Source organism: Chelonoidis abingdonii, chromosome 7 (assembly GCF_003597395.2).
Source record: "Chelonoidis abingdonii isolate Lonesome George chromosome 7, CheloAbing_2.0, whole genome shotgun sequence".
Lineage (NCBI taxonomy): Eukaryota > Metazoa > Chordata > Testudines > Testudinidae > Chelonoidis > Chelonoidis abingdonii.
This window is the reverse complement of record NC_133775.1, coordinates 43,047,779-43,068,359: the sequence shown is the minus strand read 5'-3', so window position 1 is coordinate 43,068,359 and position 20,581 is coordinate 43,047,779. Positions and strand designations below refer to the sequence as shown.

Genomic DNA, 20,581 nt, shown 5'->3' with positions numbered 1-20,581 from the left:
TAGTTATCCTTGGGGACCCAGCCTACCCCTTAGTGCCATGGCTCATGAAGCCATACACAGGCATCCTGGACAGTAGTCAGGAGCTGTTCAGCTATAGGCTGAGCAAGTGCAGAATGGTGGTAGGATGTGCATTTGGACATTTAAAAGCTCGCTAGTGCAGCTTACTGACTTGAACAGACCTCAGCGAAAGCAATATTCCCATTGTTATTACTGCTTGCTGTGCGCTCCACATCTCTGAGAGTAAGGGGGAGGCATTTATGGTGGGGTGGGAGGTTGAGGCAAATCGCTGTAATTACGTGCAGCCAGACACCAGGGCGGTTAGAAGAGCACAGCAGGGCACGGTGTGCATCAGAGAAACTTTGAAAGCCAGTTTCATGACTGGCCAGGCTACGGCATGAAAGTTCTGTTTGTTTCTCCTTGATGAACCCCCCTCCTTTGTTCACTCTGCTTCCCTGTAAGCTAGCCACCCTCCCCTCCTCTCTTCGATCACTGCTTGCAGAGGCAATAAAGTCATGCTTTGTTATGCAATGATTCCAGACTACGTGCTACTGGCCTGGCATGGTAAAGTGTCCTACCATGGAGGACGGAATAGAGCCTCCCTCCCCAGAAACCTTTTGCAAAGGCTTTGGGAGTACATCCAGGAGAGCTTTATGGAGATGTGCCTGGAGGATTTCTGCCCCATCCCCATACATGTTAACAGACTTTTCCAGTAGCTGTACTGGCCACAAATGCCAGGGCAAATTAATCATTAAACACGCTTGCTTTTAAACCATGTGTAATATTTACAAAGATACACTCATCAGAGGTCCTGTCTCCAGCTTCAGGATCTGGGAGCATGCCTTGGGTGGGCTCGGGGGTTACTGGCTCCAGGGCCAGGGTGAAAAACATATCTTGGCTGTTGGGGAAACTTGTTTCTCCCCTTCCTTGCTGTGTACTATCTTCAAGCTCTTCATCATCATCTTTCTCATCCCCAAAACCCGCTTTGCTGTTGCATGATTCTCCATAGATGGAGTCAAAGCACAGGGTTGGGGTAGTGGTGGCTGCACCGTCTAGCATGGCATGCAACTCATCGTAGAAGTGGCATGTTCAGGGCTCCGATCCAGAGCGGCCTTTTGCCTCTCTGGTTTTTACCTAGGCTTGCCTTAGCGTCTTAATTTTAACATGGCATTGCTGTGTGTCCCTGTAATGGCCTCTGTCCTTCGTGCCCTTTTGAGAATTTCTCTAATGTTTTGGCATTTCGTTTACTGGAACAAAGTTCAGCTAGCACGGATTTGTCTTCCCATATGGCGAGCAGATCCCGTACCTCCCGTTCGGTCCATGCTGGAGCTCTTTTGCTATATTGTGACTCCATCATGGTCACCTCTGCTGATGAGATCTGCACTCACCTGCACCTTGCCATGCTGGCCAAACAGGAAATGAGATTCAAAAGTTTGCGGGCCTTTTCCTGTCTACCTGGCCAGTGCATCTGAGCTGAGAGTGCTGTCCAGAGTGGTCACAATGGAGCTCTCTGGGATAGCTCCTGGAGGCCAATACCATCGAATTGCATCCACAGTACCCCAAATTCAACTCAGGCCGATTTCAGCGTTAATTCCCTTGTCGGAGGTGGAGTAGAGAAATCGATTTAAAGAGCCCTTTAAGTTGAAAAAAAGGGCTTCATTGTGTGGACGGGTCCAGGCTTAAATCAAGGTAATGCTGCTAAAATTGTAGCGTTGACCAAGCCTATGACTAATCGGAGGTGCTGCTCTGACAAGGTCTGGTTTTTTTGGTTAGCGTTTTCTTATCTCTACCTCTCCATTCTCAGTTTTGACTCATCTCTGTGTTAGCTGCATGTCCTTTTATCTGTTTCCTCCTTGTACTTTATTTTTTACCTTCTCTAAACCCCTCTCTACCAGATATTTTCTTTCCCCCTTGCTTTGATACACCTTTTTCCCCTTTTCTACATTCCCTTTCTTCCCTGATGCTATTCCTTTGTTTTCAGGTATTTCCCCTTCCCTATTGTCTTCCTCTCTACAGTTCCTGTTGGCTCAGTAGGGAACGTGTCTCTGAAAATCCTCTAAAAGCTGTTTTCCTGTATTTGTGAGAATGTTAGACAGGAAGGACCTAGTAAGTGATCTGTGTATAGAAACACTGAACAATGAGATTTAAAGGGACAATGCAGAGCATGAACAGAACTTGTGTGGGAGCTTCTCTTCCTTTTTAGTGAGGTTCCTTTACATCCCCCATCAGCCATGAGTGATAGATGTGACAGTCCTGTGGTCCTGTTGTGGAAGGTGAGATCAAACTTGGTATCAGGTGCCCCCCAGCAGTAATCACATTTCAGTGGTGAATGAAGTGATTCTTGTATAAATAGTTTTGTGAAGCACTTTGGGATCCTAAAGAATGAAAAGAACTATCTGAATCTTTGATTATTATAATTAGTAGGATATGATGTAGAAGCATCACTGCTGTGTGTTTGAGAATGGCTCTGAATAGGAACCATAAAAAAATCCCACTGTGTTGTGGACCCAAATAATAATACCAGTGGGAAGAGGATGAAAGAGGTAGAGAGAACAGTAAATAATAGAAAGTTCTTAGTCTGTGGAGAATTGTATTTGGTTTTCTGCTGGCTGTTGATCCACTTATCTATCACTTAGTTAGACTGGTGGCAGAAAGATACTTAGAAATAAAACTTTGCCCTGAAGTTTGGCTTCTCTCTCCCTCATTTGAAAATCTATTTGGTGTAAGGAAAAGAACAACAAAGTAGAATTTCCCTTCCATCCCACATCGAAAAATGAAGTTAGCCCTGCATATGATAAGATAATACACACAATTTTCAGTCTGGGTACAGACTAGAACCACAACAAAATAACTCCAGTGCCAGATAACAGCCTTTGCAGAAAGACTCATTCCCCATGGAACTGGCTTAGTGGCAGTATTTTCTAATGACAAACGTAAATCAAAGAGAGGAAAAAATCAGATAGCATTAGGAAAGCTAATAGAACTTCATCTTTGTATCAGAATCTTTAGAGACCATTCTGCCACCATTTAAGTAGTTATTGGCTATCTTCTGCCTAAAAGTATCAGCCTCCGTGGCAGCAGGATAACAATATGGTGGACTTCAGAAATGAAAAATAAATCCATTGTTGCAATATAAAAAGGAACCTTCCCTGCTTCCCCTTTCACCCTTAAAAATATCCTCCTTTTTCATTCTTGCTGGAGCCATAGCTTCCTGTAGCAGTGGAGAATGGTACTGTGACTGTATGTGGGTGAAGTAGCATTTTTGGGCCTTCAAAACCACAGTCATCAGAACACACGCCATAAAATTCTTAAGTCTCATTGTGAGAATATTAGACATAGTGTCCGTGATTTCTCTAAACTGTTACTTGCTAGAGCAGAACCTTGCTAATTCCCACTCATAACTGGGAAACTGTGCTTTTTTAAATTTTTTTTTTTTTTAACCTCCTCAGTCCACATACCTTATCTGGGTCAAAACTCACCCTCTTTCCAGAGTTTTGACTATTTTAAGCAACAATAGGACAATGTAAAGACCACTCCAAGTTTTCTCGCTAGGCTTGGCTGCACCTCTGGTTCCTTGCCAAGAGCTGGTCAGCCCACCCATTAGTACCATGGAGACAAACTCTCTCAGTTTGGACAGGAGCTCTCTGAAACCTGCTTCCTCCTTCCTTGCTTTCTCCAGCTGGAGGGCCCTCTCTGTGGGCTTGCTATTACTGGCAGTTGTTTCAAGGAGTGCTCAGAAGGCAATTTCAGCCCAAGTGTTGAGGACAGACCATTTACTACTTCTTGGTCTGCAAGTGGTTAAAGTTTAACAAAAAATTACAGTGAATCCTGGAAGCTGTCGTCATATGTGGAAATCCCACTGATCAACTCCATCATCTCCTCACACATCACTTCTCTTATCCACTTCTTCAATTTCCTCCTTAACTTTCACTCTGCTTCAGGGCCGGGTCTACAGTTTTCGCCACCCCAAGCAGCGTGCTGAATTGCCGCCGCAGATGGCGGGGGCAGTCTGTGTGCCCTTAGGGTGGCAGGCGCGTTTCCGCAGCGCCGGCAATTCGGCGGCAGATTCTATGTTTAGCTGAAGCCGCCCCGGACAGCTAAACATAGAAGCTGCTGCCGAATTGCCCTCACCGCGGAAACGCGCCTGCCGCCCTAACGACGCAGACACTGCCGCCCCTTGCAGAATGCCACCCCAAGCACCAGCTTGGAATGCTGGTGCCTGGAGCCTGCCCTGTTCTGCTTAGGCTTCTTCCTTTCACAGTACAAAGGTGTTGTGGTCTCTCATCCTTAAAAAGTCCACCCTTGACTCCTTCTACCTCTTTACCTACCACTTTCACCTCAAAACTCATTTAAAAGTATCCTCCTCTATTATTACCTTGAGTTCCAATCTTCCAAATCTATTCTAGACCCCTCTAATCTGGCTTTCCCTCTTCTCCCCTCCCCTCAAGGTCACCAAGATCTCTTCTGACTCCATTGTGGCTGGATCTCAGGGCCACTCTTCTAACTCCATTGTTTTTGGCCTTTTGGTTGCTGACAAAACAAGAATAACTACTTGTAATGTGTTAAAACCCAAGTGTGAGGATTGTCTTTCAGCTTTAATCTTGAATGTACTTATTTGCAGAAGTTTTAGTCAAATCCTTAATATTAGTTGTGTTCATTTTAAATTAATTAATTTAATGGGTGATGGAATGGATCACTTGATGATTACCTGTTCTGTTCATTCCCTCTGGAGCACTTGGCATTGGCCACTGTCAGAAGACAGGATACTGGGCTAGATGACTTTTGGTCTGACCCAGTATGGCCGTTCTTCTGGAATTATTATTTATATATATTTTTTACCCCTAAGTAAATGCAGGTCAGGAATGGCCATGCTATTTTTACTCAGTTTTTATAGATTAATGTTATGATACATATGCCCTGACACTGCTGCACTCGTTTGCCAACATATCCTGTAGCCTTAGGCTAGCTTACTATTGCTTTCCTATTCTGTAGATATTCTATTTACAAATGTGTTAGGTTTTGGATATGCCATTCTGAAAATGTTTCTTCTCACTGAGGCGTGCAATTGCACCTTACTTCACACTTAAAATGTTGTTTGAAAATACTGATTTGAGTGCAAATCCCTTAATATTGTAAGACAAAACAGGCCTGGAAATGTTGGCGAAGGATTAATACACATGCAATAGCCAAATACTTGTTTTTCAAACATAAGAAAAAATATTTGGTTTATGTCTGACCTTGTGGTATTAACAGTAAGACACTACAATCATTATGTGCATTAGAATAACTTACGGCTTTGGTTGGAGAGAGCCTACAAGAATGAAAAGGAGTAGAGAGAATGGTTGGTACCTTCATCTTTCTCAGGCTGACTTTAGGAATGGCCATGGCCAATCATTCATCAAACTTCAAGTATTCAAATTATCACTGGTTGATTAAAGGATGAGACATCTGTTCCTTATGATAGCCAGGAAAGTGCATGTATTTGCATTAGGAGATCAGTGGACTTTCTGTTCAGGCTCAGTAATATTTCTTAGCCTCGTCAAGAAATGGTTATTATATTTAGCAATCAGGCTGGGCAGAATCTCAAACTCATTCGGGGATAGAATGAAAGATTTGTATTAGTGCTGCCTGCACTGCTGTCAAAGAATCGGAAATGTCCTCCAATTAATTGGCTTATGCAGGGGGAATTTCTTCTTGAATTGCATTCTAGGCCTTCCTTCGAAGTACGTAGGATGCCAAACCAAGATTCATTACAGTAGCAGAACTACTTGAGACAAAAGTATTAAGTTATTTGACTTATTATGCATTAACTCAGTACTAGTGTTGTAAACTCATCAGGGGTGAGCACATGTGACCACAACATAAATATGATTTGAATGTGCTCTTGAGAGTTATAAGCTTTAAAAATCTGGCAGGAGGTTAAAAGTATTTCCAGCTGATCACACTTAGTGACTAATGGAAGGAAGTAAAGTCATCCATCATTACAGATACCATCCAGTGCTTATCCAAACTGATAAGTGACATCCAAGTACTGATTTTTTTTTTAAAGTAAGTTATATGTAGTTATTGATGAGCTGTGGTTGCTGCCGTGAGAGGAGGGTGGTGGTGGTGGTGGGGAAGCAGTTGGCAGTGATAGGGCAATCTCCCCCTTTTGTATTCCCTTTCTGCTGTGCACCCTATTCCCCCGTCCCTGTGGAACTCCTTCCACAGGTACTCTGTGGTGATTGGCTTCTGAAAATCCTGATTTGCGTAGTGTATTGCTGGCAGTTTATGAATTTAACATACACAGGTTCCCCCCAACCTGAAGGAATTGTTTTCTTCTCCAAGGGGAGGTTTGAGGGCACTGGCAGGTGGAGAGGCATTGGCAGCATGCGTGGCTGCTGGAAGAGCTTGCCAAGGAAACATGTAAAGGTGTAGGGATTCCCATGTAAAGATCAGCATAGATATTGGGAGATCAATAGGTCACATTCACAGGATCCATCAGTTTAGTGTGTGTGTGTGAGAGAGAGAGAAAGAGAGAGACCCATCTGTGCCCTCTCTATCCGGGAATAATGAATCAGAAATTTGGAGGTTCCAGACCCTTATGTAAGAATAATCCACATAATTGTTCCTGTGGTGGTTCTAAGAAAGGAACAATGCTAATGTTAAGGGGATAGTGTTAGTGAACTTCTTAAATTAATTAAGTAGCATATTAATGCCACTAATAGAAAACTACTTGGTTCTAAAAATAGATTTTATGGCCTGATCAAATGTTTCCTGAACCACAACCATGTAGCTACAGCACAATTTGAAAAAAAATTAGGGCTGTCAATTAATCACAGTTAACTCATGCGATTAATTAAAAAAAATTAACTGTGATTAAAGAAATTAATCGTGATTAATCACGCTGTTAAACAGTAGAATACCAATTGAAAATGATTCAATAATTTTTGGATCTTTTTCTGCATTTTCAAATATATTGATTTCTATTACAACACAGAATACAAAGTGTACAGTACTCACTTTATATTACTTTTTATTACAAATATTTGCACTGTAAAAATGATAAAAGAAATAGTATTTTTCAGTTCACTTCATACAAGTACTGTAGTACAATCTCTGTTGTGAAATGTAACTTACAAATGTAGAATTTTTTTGTTACATAACTGCACCCAAAACCAAAACAGTGTAAAACTTTAGAGCCTACAAGTCCAATCAGTCCTATTTCTTGTTCAGCCAAACAAGTTTGCTTATATTTGCAAAAGATAATGCTGCACGCTTCTTATTTACAATGTCACCTGAAAGTGAGAACAGGTGTTTACATGGCACTGTTGTAGCCGGCACTGCCAGATGCAGTAAAGATTCATATGTCCCTTCATTCTTCAACCACCATTCCAGAGGATGTGTCCATGCTGATGACTGGTTCTGCTCGATATTGATCCAAAGCAGTGCAGACCAACACGTGGTCATTTTCATCATCTGAGTCAAATGCCACCAGCAGAAGATTGGTGTTCTTTTTTGATGGTTTGGGTTTTGTGGTTTCCACATCGGAGTATTGCTCCTTTAAGATTTCTGAAAGCATGCTCCACACCTCATCCCTCTTAGATTTTGACATGTACTTCAGATTCTTAAATATTGGGTCGAGTGCTGTAGATGTCTTTAGAAATTTCACTTGGTGTCGTCTTTGCATTTTGTCAAATTTGCAGTGAAAATGTTCTTAAAACTAACAACATGCTGGGTCATCATCTGAGACTGCTATAACATGAAATATATGGCAGAATGTGGGTAAAACAGAGCAGGCGACATACAATTCTCCCCCAAGGAGTTCAGTCACAAATTTAATTAATGCATTATCTTTTTTAACGAGCTTCAGCATGGAAGCATGTGCTCTGGAAGGATGGCTGAAGCATGAAGAAGCATATGAATCTGTAGTGCATCTGGCATATAAATATCTTGTGACACCAGCTACAACAGTGCCATGCGAACGCCTGTTCTCACTTTCAGTGCATTATAATTAAGAAGTGGGCAGCATTATTTTCCATAAATGTAAACAAATTTGTTTCTCTTAGCGATTGGCTGAACAAGAAGTGGAATGGAGTGGACTTGTAGACTGTAAAGTTTTACATTGTGTTGTTTTTGAGTGTAGTTATATAACCAAAACCCCCTACATTTGTAAGTTTACTATTTCACTAAAAAGAGATTGCACTAGAGTACTTGTATGAAGTGAATTGAAAAATACTATTTCTTTTGTTTGCAAATATTTGCACTGTAAAAATAATAAAAAATAATACAAAGTGAGCACTGTACACTTTGTATTCTGTGTTGTAATTGAAATAGATTATATCTGAAAATGAAGAAAAACAGCCAAAAATATTTAATAAATTTCAATTGGTATTCTATTGTTTAACAGTGCGATTAATCACGATTAATTTCTTTTAGTTAATGGCATGAGTTAACGGCAATTAATTGACAGCCCTCACAGCAGGGTAATTTTTTTTCAAGTTAATAGTTTCCCTTTAAATGTGGTTCTTTTATAGGAGATGTAAGGAAAAATAAATTATAGCCACTGTTTGCACAGGTTTTTTATATACACATATATACACTATGTAAAAACCTGGCTTAGTGTACTTTGTCTTTGCCTTGCAGGCAGGCTTGTGCTTTTACATACTTCCACATTAGGCTGCTGCAATTTTTTATGTATGTTTTGCAGCCAAAAATATTAATAGATTACCAGTCATGCAGAAAAACGACTGAGCTGCTTATCTATGTCAAGCATGATCAGAGACTCTTTAGGAAATGTTACACTGATGGTCAATATATGAGCCCAATTTTTAATATTTTTGTTTAAAAACTTGAATTTTATGTAACCAAGTACATAAGTACATGTAAAGGTTTATGTATGTAAAAACAAGTTGAATTATACACCATACACTGTTGCTTAAAACATGAAAAAACAGATTCTGCTTGCCTTACTCACACAAACAAGTTTAATAGGATTACTTGTATGAGTAAAGTAAGCAGGATTTAGCCCTCATTTGATAGGATCAGATGAGTATACTATATACGGGGATTTGCTGCATTATATTCAATTGAGAATAGTAGCTACAGGATCCCCTCTGCTGTGGAAAGTTTCTAAACGACTGTGTTTTAAAACCGTAACTATTCTCAAATTTGGGATTTCTCACAACAAACTTTTTGGTGGCCTCAGAGTGCGGCCAGCAACTCTTGCTGGTGGCTGCTCTGACAAACCTGTCTCTCGATCCCTGCGTTCTGCAGCTCTTCACTGTGAGCCCACCTGGGGGAAAGTGGGTCAGGAATTCAGTGGTCACCTGCTCCCAGTGCTCTGACCTGGCGCGAGTGAGGGAACTGCCCAGGGGAGTGCCCTGACAACCGAATGCTGCAGCCGCCACTGCTGACAAGAGCTGCCTCTAGTGCTGTGGACACCAGCCTCACGTGTCTCCAGTGGCGCTTCACGGAGCCCCTGAGGAGGCTGCCTTTGGTGCAGGGCACTGATCCCCGCCAGCAGTGTCAGTATAACTATCAAGGCAGTGCATCTTGCTTCCCTTGTAACAGCTAGTCAGTAGCAACACCTGGGTGTTGCAGGGAGGGCCCACTGCTTTGCTGCCCCATTCTCTGCCCATGCTTTGGAGGCTGTCGTGGCTGCAAAAATATCTACTGAGGACTGCATGCAGCCACAGTGGTCACATTTGAGAAATACTGTGTTAAACCTACAGGGCTATCTCATCTGTCTTGTAAACACAGTGACTTTTATACCAGGGATGAGATGGGTCTGATTATTTAAAATGATCCCTCATACAATCTTCCGTTCACTCTCAGTAATAATACTTAGCTTTTATATAGCCCTTTCATGTGTAGATCTCAAAACAAAGTACACTCCTACCTCGATATAATGCCACCCAATGTAACATGAATTTGGATATAACGTGGTAAAGCAATGCCCTGGGCGGGGGCGGGGCTGCGCACTCCAGTGGATCAAAGCAAGTTCGATATAACACGGTTTCACCTATAAAGTGTAAGATTTTTTGACTCCCAAGGACAGCATTATATCGAAGTAGAGGTGTAGCAAGAACAGTGATTATTTATTTTTGTATAATACTCTGTGGCTGGTCTCCCAGGATAATTATTTATCAGGACAGTGAAAATGTCTATCAGTAAGGATGCTCTACGTGACCAACATGAGTTACTACTATTAGCTTGCACAAAGATGGTCTATTTAAGTGGAGCCCACATTTTATTTATGATTCTTAAATCTTTGCCCAGCCTAGTCCTGCCTCCATTTCTGAAGGGATATTTTGTACCTTCTTGGTGCCTTTTGGTTTCCTGAGCTGTCCTTGCTACAGTAACTGTCCCTTTAAATACAAGAAATTCATATAGCACTATGGCAGTTGCCTGCTGCACTATGCATTGAAGGATTTATTTCTCACAGGATTTTGCAACAGTTTATCTAAAGCAAAATTGAAAAATAATCCTTTCTTCAATCTTATGGGCCACATATTGCACTCATATGAGCAGCCAATCCAATTTTAGCGCCTAATATTGAAGGCTGTTTAGGCATAAATCTCCCATTGGACTTCACCTACAGAGGATCTGAAGGGCTGGACCTTTTAAATTGTAATCTGTTGTACTATAAATGTGTCACCATCATAGTAATTATACTGAACTGTTTTAAGTAATGCAATGCTTGTGAAAGTGTCTTAAGAGTTATCTACAGTTTTTCATCCTGAGCTTGGAATGGAGAATAAATGTGGTATCTTGACTATCACTGTGTGGTTGGTAAATGCTGCGTTATTTATTTATATATAACTGGGGCTTCTGTGCTACATTTTCATCTATGGGCCTCCAGAACATTGCTCAACAAACAGGCTCTGAGTCCAGATAATTTGAAAACATGCTGTAGAAGGGTTTGTGTTCTCAGATTTATTCACCATTCATTAACCATTTTAGACTGTCCAGTGTAGTCTGCTATACACTATGGATTTTGGTTTTAAACATTTTTTCCATTTCATAAATATCCTTCCTTTTGATAAAACACCTGCACATTCTGAGTTTTTTTTTTTAAGTTAGTGATAGTTACTGAATTGATAGCCTGTGAGAGGGAAGTCCTCTTTTCATCCATGGATCGGACAGTGATGTATTGCAGGCACGACAAGGTAGAAATGCTCCCTTCGCACCAGCATGGCTCAGCCTTGATCTGGAAAGGGCCACCTGTAGAGGTGACAATAATTTAGTCTCTGGGACCATTTGATCATTTACTTCTGCAGAGTCTGCCACAGGTATCAGTTCATGCCAACTGAAATTGTGGTTCTAGTACATCCCCACTTAGACCTTGTCTACACTTCTGTCAGCATATACGGTACGTGTAGCTACATGCCGTAGTGAAAAGCTTTGTCCACACTGCGGTATATAGCCATATGCAAAAATGTAAGGGTCTGGCAGGGGAGAGGCTGTGGGGAAAGGCTCTGGTAGCTCCTTACTGCCAGAGCCTTTCCTCACTGCCAGACTCTTTCACTGCAGTGGGGATAGGCTCTAGCAGTGGGAAGGTACTGAAGCCTTTTTCCACAGCCGCTCCCCTGCCGGAGCCTATCCCTATGGTAGGGAAAAGCTCTGGCAGTGGGGAGGCAGCGGGACACTACACTGCTAAAAATAGCGATATAGATTTGGGAGGCACTGCTTGGATATATAGAGAGTTGTGTACGGTATATAGCCTAGTGTTCTAACACGTCTTTACTCTACTCGCCCTAGCAGTGCTTCACCATCTAAACTGCTATTTGTTGCTAGGAGGGCATGGAGTGTATGTTACTCTATATGATGCCATAAGTGTAGACATAGCTTAAGACCTGGATTGGCTTCACTGACATATTTCATGTTGGTAAGGACAAAACGGTGAGAGAATAACAACTTTTGGTCACTCCTGACCTGTGCCAGTACTACCTGGTGTATTACCCATAGGGAATCCCTGGGAGAATGTTCTGGTATACACCTGGGCAGCCCTTGCTAACAATCTGTTTTCCATACAGTCTTATCAGGGTTGTAGAAACAAAGAGGGAAATGCTGAATTCCCCGTGTTTATCATCATCATTCTCAAGATGTGGAACCTACTGCTGTATATAGGTTTAATTAAAAAAAAAAAAGTAAATTTTTTAAATACAATTAGATGATGTAAACTGGAATTCAAACTGATCAAAGAACTTATAGATTCTTGTTTTACAAATTATATAGCTACTCCAGTCTGAATTAATTATTTAATTAGAGAGATTATATGTCACTGAAGAAATAGGGAGCTCTTAGAATTCCATAGTAATTCCTGCACTGGATGGGAATCAGTTGGGTACAGAATTACTGTACAAGTAGAATTGTAGCAGGTGTAAGGAGACATAAATTCCTTCCCAGCCCCAGAGATGGTGACCAGTTAGGGATACAGGTATAGGTTTAAGCAATTAAGATAAAAGCAATTTTATTAGGGTTTTATCAGGTTCCTCTGATATAAGAAACAAGTCAGTTGTACTTGTACAACCACATTCAGTTCCAGAAAGATTGACAGCTGGTGTAAGGGCAGGGACAGGGATCAATGTGCTATGGAATAGTTGGCTAAACCCCAGAGAATGTTGTGAGATGTAGATACTGTATACAGTGCATGTCCAGTGCCAGTGGGTTTTAACTTACACTGTGCTGCAAGTCTTCTAATGGTATGTGTCTTTCAGACATGGGAATTCCCTTTGGGTTATAGTACAGATTAGGTTTTTATAAAATAGCTATTGAAAATACCAGAAATCTTCACTTTTGGTAGTTTGGTAGATGTTGTTATGTTGGAAAGTTGTGTTAGGTCCTACAGATCTTCTGTGATTGCTGGGAACTGATCCCATGGACACAGGTCTTGGGGAAAGACCAATTCTTGATATGAAGCAAGAAAATAACATTTTACAATTTTGATTTAAGACGCTACCTTCACTCCTAACCATAATCGTCTTTAACCACCACTCCCCAGTCAAAAATGAGATCCCTATGCCTCCTTCCCTACCACCCCTAAAACCGGAAACCATCTATGAGAAGGTAGATGTCTACAATATGCAGTTTGGGTACATAAAAACATAAAAGATATTTGATTTAGCTTCCTGTCTGATATATCTGGTTTGTACCAATGAGCAGCCTGGATGTTTAAAAGTGAAATATCAATAGGTAATGTTGCCTGGGGATTTAGAAAATGTTAAACATCTCAACATTTCAGTAAAGCAATATGTGGGCCTTGTCAAATAAAATGGAGTTATGAATACAATCCAACTAAATATCATATAAGCAGAAATCTAGCATGCCCTGGTGTGATGTCTACTCCACGCAGATGATGAAAGGGCTAATGTGGCCTGATAAGAATGGGCCAGATGTAATTAATGATGTGACCCAGTTGGGGACTGACTGATGTTGTTAACAGAAGTTTAGTGCAGAAGGAAGCCGCAGGGAGAAACTCTGCAGTCACTCTCCCGATAGTAGGGAATGAAGAGACCTGGGGGAACAGGAGGGCTCTGGCAGGGTAAGGAGAAAGCCCAGAGAAATTCTTGGTAGGGAGAACTCCAGAGAGGTGGCAGAAAGTGAGTGGAGTGAACCTTGCCTGCATGTTCTAGTGTCCCTGGAGTGGAACCCAGTGTAGAGGGCAGGGCAGGCCTGGGTTCCCCTACCAACCATTAGGGAAGGTGATGTAAAGCCTCTGACATAAGCCGATAAGGACTTCTGAGAGCCCTGAGAAACTGATATTTAGACCACTGGGCCCAGAATTGAGGGTGGGAGACCAGATGGAGGAATCAGATACTTGTTTTTGCTACACCTGTTAATTTGAAATATGATTTGTTGGAGGGCTGAGTCATGAGATGAGGCAGACCACTGCAGGGCCAGAGCAGCTGTTGGCAGGGGGCACTAAATGAAGAGAGTATGCTACACTATGCCAAGCTGTGAGGGGATGCTCCAGCAGTAAATGCACTCTTATACCCCAGGAATCAGTCACAAGAACTGAAATAAATGTAGCAATGCCCCTAAGTGGCATGCCTTACCAACAGACTTAGCTGTGTTTCATATTGTAGCTGTTGTCTTTTTTGATTTTTCTTTCCTTTGGTCATCAGAGCCTCTTGAATGCTAATTTATTAAAATCTTCCAGTTGTTGACAGTCTCATTAAATCAGGTGGATTACAGGGATACTTTTAAAGTAAGCAATATTCAGGGAAGTGCTAATGTTTCATCTGAAATGAAATGTGAGTGATCAGAAACCCTGTTTTGGGATCAATAAAATATAGTCTAGCAGAAAATCAATGCATATTATAGATATGCCTTTTAAAAAAGCATTATGCACGTCACAGCTGTGAATATGTAAGATCAGTGGACGATAATCAATATGTTGGTTTAAAGTACAGTTTCATAAATGCTTTTACCTCGAAGCATCTTAATGCCAAACAAATGTGGCCTCTTTTTTCCTCTTCCTGTTGAGATTTTTTTTCTAATCTTCCTACCATTGATTCAGGCCTCTCCTATTCCAGCTGCTAGTTTCCATTGCATCTATTTTTAATTTCTTCTCTAGGCCATTGTTCGTGACATGATTCTCATTGTCTATCTTCCCTTTCCTTTCCGATTCTATCACTTCTGATTCTCCTGTTTTCCTTTTATCTTTCTCCTTCCTCCCCTGTCTTCCAGCTGCTCCCATTCTTTCCTTTTCTTGTTTTCTTCTTTCCCTTTGTCTTCCTCCCCCTTTCTTAGCTGTTTGTAAACCACTTTGGGATTCTCAGAGGAAAGATGCTTTAGAAGTGCAAACACAGGATTAAGCTGTAGATAATTAGTTATCAGAAAAGGTAACTAAATATGTGAAACCTACTGCCTGTTCGGTCAGGTCTAGTGAGATAATGCAGTTTAATAATGCTCTTGTACAGTGTGAGATAGCACAGTTCAGTGATATTCTGCCAGCATTTTAACAAAGGGCTCTCACAAAAATTCTCTTTTGTCCTACGGTATGATCCAGAACCTCAGCACCACCCAGTTCCCTTCATGCCCATTACTTCCTTGATACAATTAATTCTCCTGAGGGAGAATATGGTCTGGGCCTCCCTATCTACTTAGTGACTGCTCCCCCTCCCCCAGGCTGCCTCTCCTGTTCCTCCAGTTGCAGTAAGGTCTCTGGAAAAGAAGGTTCCCTCCTGCTTCAGGGGTGCCTATGACTCCATGATTGATAGGATAGAGGGGTGTGTGTGTGTGTGATGATGCTTTTCATCAAATGTTTCTGTGACTGGTGATACACTGGTTCCTCTAGCCATACTTGAGACTATAGCCATGGTTCTCAAACTTCATTGCACCGTGACCCACTTCTGACAACAAAAATTACTATATGACTTGGGGGTGGTGGTGGGGGAGAACCGTAGCCAGAGCCCACCTGAGCCCCATCACCCTGGGTGGTGTGGCCAAAACCAAAGCTTGAGTCCCACCATCCTGGGCAGAGGGCCAAGCTCAAAGCCCGAGCTCCACTGCCCAGGAAGGGGAGGGGAGGGGCAAAGCCAAAGCCTAAGGGCTTCAGCCCCGGGTGAGGAATCTGTAAGCTGAACCCTGCCACCCAGAGCTGAAGCTGAAGCCTGAGCCCTGCCGCCCAGGGCTGAAGCCCCGGGCCCCAGCAAGTCTAACGCTAGCCCTGGTGACCCCATTAAAATGGGGTCCCGACCCACAGTTTGAGAACCACTGGGCTATAGGAACAAAGATGACAGATTTTCAAATCCCCCCTTGCTTTTCCAGCACCCTGGCATCAGTGCAGCGAAGGAGAGAGCCTCCTGCAGAAGTGGAAGGGGAGTTGTTAACTTTCTCTGATCCATGTTGCTCTGTCTCCTTCCATCAGTGCTGTCTGCAGCTCTGTACCCTACTAATGTGCCTCTGCTCCATCGGCGAGAAGTAAGGCAGGCGATTAGTTCTCATCTTCTTGGTGCTGGAGCAGAGCAGTGAGAACAACAAAGGCATTTAAACAAGAATCTCCCCGAAGCTCTGTCCGCAGTGTCCCAGACACAATTGACTGTTAGTTTATTATGAATAATCTGGAGGTTTTTGCCTGGGGTGTTTAATTCCTACATACCCTGAGAGTGAGAGTCTTCAGGAATATTTATTATTATTATTAGTAGTACTAGTAACAATATTTTCATGGATTTAGAGTAAAATAAAATGTTTGACAAACATCAGCTGTACATGTTTGCTCACAACTGGAAAGTTGTTAATACAATACCGAGCTCCCAAGTTATTACCTCTGCGGCACTTCTCAGCATATAATATCCTCTCTGGATTTGCTTCTTGGATTGCACGTTCCGTGCGGCAGGGACTACTTGTTTTTGTGTGTTTTAAGGCACCGGCACTTCATTATTAGTACTGATACGCCACATTTTGTTGTTTGAAAATGAAATGATTCACTTTCACGTCATGAGTCTTCAGCTATGGAAGGTGTAAAAAAATATCGCCTTCAACCAACTGATTAGCTGCTAATGATTTTAACCCTTCCAGCCCTCGTTATCAACTGTGCATATATCTATAACAAGGCCGATACACCAACAGGGAAACATTCAAAACATCCCCCTTGAGGAGTGGGGATGGGTGTGTTTAATTTTTCGTCCAGTAGAAACTGCAAGCTTCAGGATTCTGTGTGAGCCGTATAACTTGTCTCTGAGGCTGAGGATTCTGCTTCCACAGCATTTGTAGCCCTGGCATTTCACAGAACAAGGGAGCAAATTTGGAATGCAGTGTTGGATCTGCAGGATGGTGGGTGCAATGTGCTTTTACTAGATTACCAAGACAGCATGTTCCCAGGTCCTTTTAAGGGCATTAACAAGCCAGTAAATTATATTTGAAGTTGGAAAACAATAATGATCGTAGGTTAAGTTGCATTGTGGTGCCTTTGTGATCCAGAAACAACATATTTGGAAATGGCCATATGCGCTCACTCCCCTCACCAATTCTGGTGCCAGAATTGCTAAAATCCCATTTTGACACGTCAGTGTTGCAATTTTTCCTCTTGCAGGCTCAGGAAAAGGCATTAATAGAGGCTGAATTAAGACTTCATCAGAGGTCCCTATTTGATTAATTTAGAATGCTTACAGCTATCTTCATTGAATGTAGTGACAATTACAGCTGTTGGCAGAGCAGAACTAATTTAATCTGTTTTGGCTGCTGAAATTTGTGAAGGAGCCAAGAATGAGTTCTGGGAAAAATTGTTAACCCTGAACAAACAATCCTGTAAGTTTCGGAGTCTGCTGTCATCCCCTTATTGTTAAATATCAAATATCCTGATGCTAAATAATATGCAGGTTTTTTAAAAAGAACATATCCAGTAGTGGGAGTGCAACATGTTGCATTTTGGGAACCCTGGGTTTGAGTGAAGATTATGCATATTAGGGAGCAAACCTTTATCATTTTAGAGAAGATGAGCACTGCACGTGTGGGAAGCTACATTTAGGGGGGATTCTCTCTTTGAATTCGGTAAGGATCTGACTTTTTCCTTTTTGGCAGTGGGTGGAAAAAGTTAACTCAGGATAGACAGACCCAAGTATTTACTGATAGTTGTATAAGGTATGTGTAGATGGTACATACCTTTTATTTTTCCTTACAAAGTCAGATTATAACTTTCCTAACCTTGTCATGGAACAGCTTCACTTACAAAACTGGGACTTTCTTTGTGGGCAGGTCATCACAGAATATTCATTACATTTGTATAAGAGGTGACAGCTTTGTTGGCACAGAACGAAATGTGAGGCTTGCAGGCCCTAGTCTAAGATTTAGATTTAGCAGGGTTAAAAAAAGGATTAGACATTTATATGCGTAGCAGCAATCTTCAGAGTTGGACTTGTTATAACAAATATTAAAACAAACAAGCAAGAGGAGAGAGAGAGAGAGAGAGAGAGAAACCTTCAAGCCTCTGGGAATAAACCAGATTCTTAGGAGGAGACTTTCCCTTGAATCAGGTTATTCTGTTGCAGGGTTTCTTTCTCTGAAGCAGCTCAGACTGGTCAGACATTATGACAGGATACAGAACTATATGTGACACTGGCCTGATCCAATATGGCCATTTCTTTGTTCCTGTTCTTCCCTAAGACATACAATTGCACACTTGCTCCTTTGCTTGTGCCTTCTTGGTGCCATAGAGTGGGAGTAAAAATGATGTCTTTCTATCTAATCTCTTTGGGAGCGTGGTGGAAATGGACTTTTCCTACTTAGGGAGGATCAAGAAGCTTGCCAAGTTCTGCAGCAAGAGTTGAGAACTTGGAAAGCAGAAAGACGTGATCAGTTCCTCTCTTGTGCTCCTCTCTCCTATTTTGGCTTAATTCTACTTTTCCAAGAGTTATAAAAAGGTGCAGTTAGGAGAATCACTTTCTCCCCCAACTCCCACTTCGCTGGTCTTGCTTATCTGAGTAGTAGTTCTCATCATATGTATGTGACATCACTTCTTTAAAAACAAATTACCAGACTTTCTAAGACAGATTGACAATGGCCAGTTTTTTTTATCCAATCACTTTGTCATATGTACAATTTGTTGGAATCTCTTGCCTTTTGGCCTACAATTTTTCTCATATAAAATGCTGATTCTTATATCAGAACCCACAGTTGTGTGGGTATGCTTGTAAGACTGTTTAAACTGCAGTTAGAAAGCCTGTAGGCCAGGGTAAGTGTAGGTATCTAGAAAGTCATTAAGATATGGTATCCTGAACTCTCCCTTAGTTGATGAGTTCCCATATTTTTAAAGAAAAAAAACCATGGATCTAGAGGGCACAGAGTTAAATAATGTAATTTCTTTATTTGTACTGCAGTAATCTCTCCTTATGGGTTCTGACATCCTCCCTTTTGGATACTAGTCTCTATGAATCATCTGCCTGAGTTCTAGTGTTGTGATATATTTGGAATCTGTTAACTTCTTCATGTGACAGTTCAAAACCGACAAAATATTTTTTAAAGTGCAGTAAGTGATGGGGAAATACATTGTAATATGAGAAAACAAATAAAAATCATCTCATTGATCTGCATGGGATTAGGGAGATAATATATTTTATGTTAGATTTTTTTTTTTTTTTTTTTAAAGAGACTGCTCTAAATTCTGATGCTGGAGGCGAACAAATTTATAGTCAATTTCCTATCCTCTTTTCAGTAGGGTGTGACACAGTAATCTAGCCGTACAAGGGTTGCTTCCTGCTTATATTTACTCCCAGACTTCAGTGAGAGCTGTGTATCAATATTTGAGGGCAGAATCTATTCCAAATGCTGAGTGAATATTCAGTGAACCAGAAGCAAATGTAAGGAAGTATAAGCAAGAAGCAAAGCTTGCACAGCTAAATGACGGTCTCATCATAATAAAAAGAGAGTAGGAAAAAACTTGTATTCCATTTTCCAACAATGAAATTTAGAAAATGAACTCTTAAAAGATCCATTAGGTACCTAATTCCTCACATCAGTCATTTCTGTGGACGTTTAGTCTCCTCTTTCCATTGACTTCAGTAGGCGTTGAACATGAATATCTAAGGCAGAGTTTGGCCCCTAAAATTGGTTATGCTGGTGTCTCATCTTTCTTTAAAATTTCTCTTCCAATATAAAATATTTCAGATACAGAATATTGTCTATAAACAATAGACGTGGCTCTTACTAAAGTACTTTGATCTTCAGCATTAAAGTACTTTTCCTGAGAAATATCATTTAAACTTATATAAATGGAGGAAATGTGAAGTTGTTCTTTCTTTTACATTTTCATTTATCATTTCATCAGAGATGTGGCACAGAGAGATCCTTTCTCCATGCCAGCAGTCACAAATTCCTGCCTGTCCTTTTGTGCCTAATTAGTTGTTTCTGTTCAGTGCTTACTGTAAAATATTTCTTGTCACTGCACATCAGCTTATGCCATATTGAATAAGCTTTAAAGAAATGCTCTTTTTGTGGCAGGTAACAAACATTGTAGGTCAAAAAAGACGTAATCTTCCTGTGGAGATGGATATCATAAGCCATACTGATCACTCTTCCAGTCTGTAGCACTTAGTTCTTTGATGCTGTGTTGCTCATCACTTAACAATTACACCAATTACATCTGCTTTCCTAGTGGAGAAGCAATTGTGCAAACTGATTTTTTTCTTTCAAATAGATACCTTTTAAGACCTCTTAATATCAGGTTCCTCACAGAGTAGACAGGGGCCTGCAACGCCTTGGTGACGCTTTTCAGAAGAGTAGGGGTTTACCACAGTGTCCTAGCAAGTAGTTCAGTCTCCTTGGCAGTGCTGTACATGTGTTGTGTTTGTCTGCATGTCAGTACTGGTGTGTGTACATAATTTGGGCATAGATGCTGCAACTAGGGTGCTGGGGTTGCTGCCGCACCCTCTGACTTGAAGTGATTTCCATTATATACAGGGTTTACAGTTTGGTTCAAAGGCTTTCAGCACCCCCCAATATAAAGATTTTTCCAACACCCCTGAATTTGGGAACCCCAGAGAGGAAAAAGTGCTATAGAGATGTCAGATATGATTATGTTAAAGGCTACAGCTTATATGACTGAAAACAACTGAAAATTCCACGGAATTAACTTATATGTAAAAACAAATAAAATTTTATC

General features: G+C 41.3%; 1 protein-coding gene across 4 annotated transcripts in view; it reads left to right on the top strand.

The window, feature by feature from the left end:
• The window catches only part of VAV3 (vav guanine nucleotide exchange factor 3), a 259,518-nt gene that overhangs the window by 19,379 nt on the left and 219,558 nt on the right, over positions 1-20,581 (top strand). The window contains exon 1 of one of the 4 annotated variants that reach the window (XM_032803747.2): positions 13,838-13,956. The exons of the other annotated variants lie outside the window; for them this stretch is intronic. The gene's annotated coding sequence lies outside the window, so the exon portion shown is untranslated. Of the gene's footprint in view, positions 1-13,837; positions 13,957-20,581 lie in introns of those variants that run through there. 4 annotated transcript variants of the gene reach the window in all.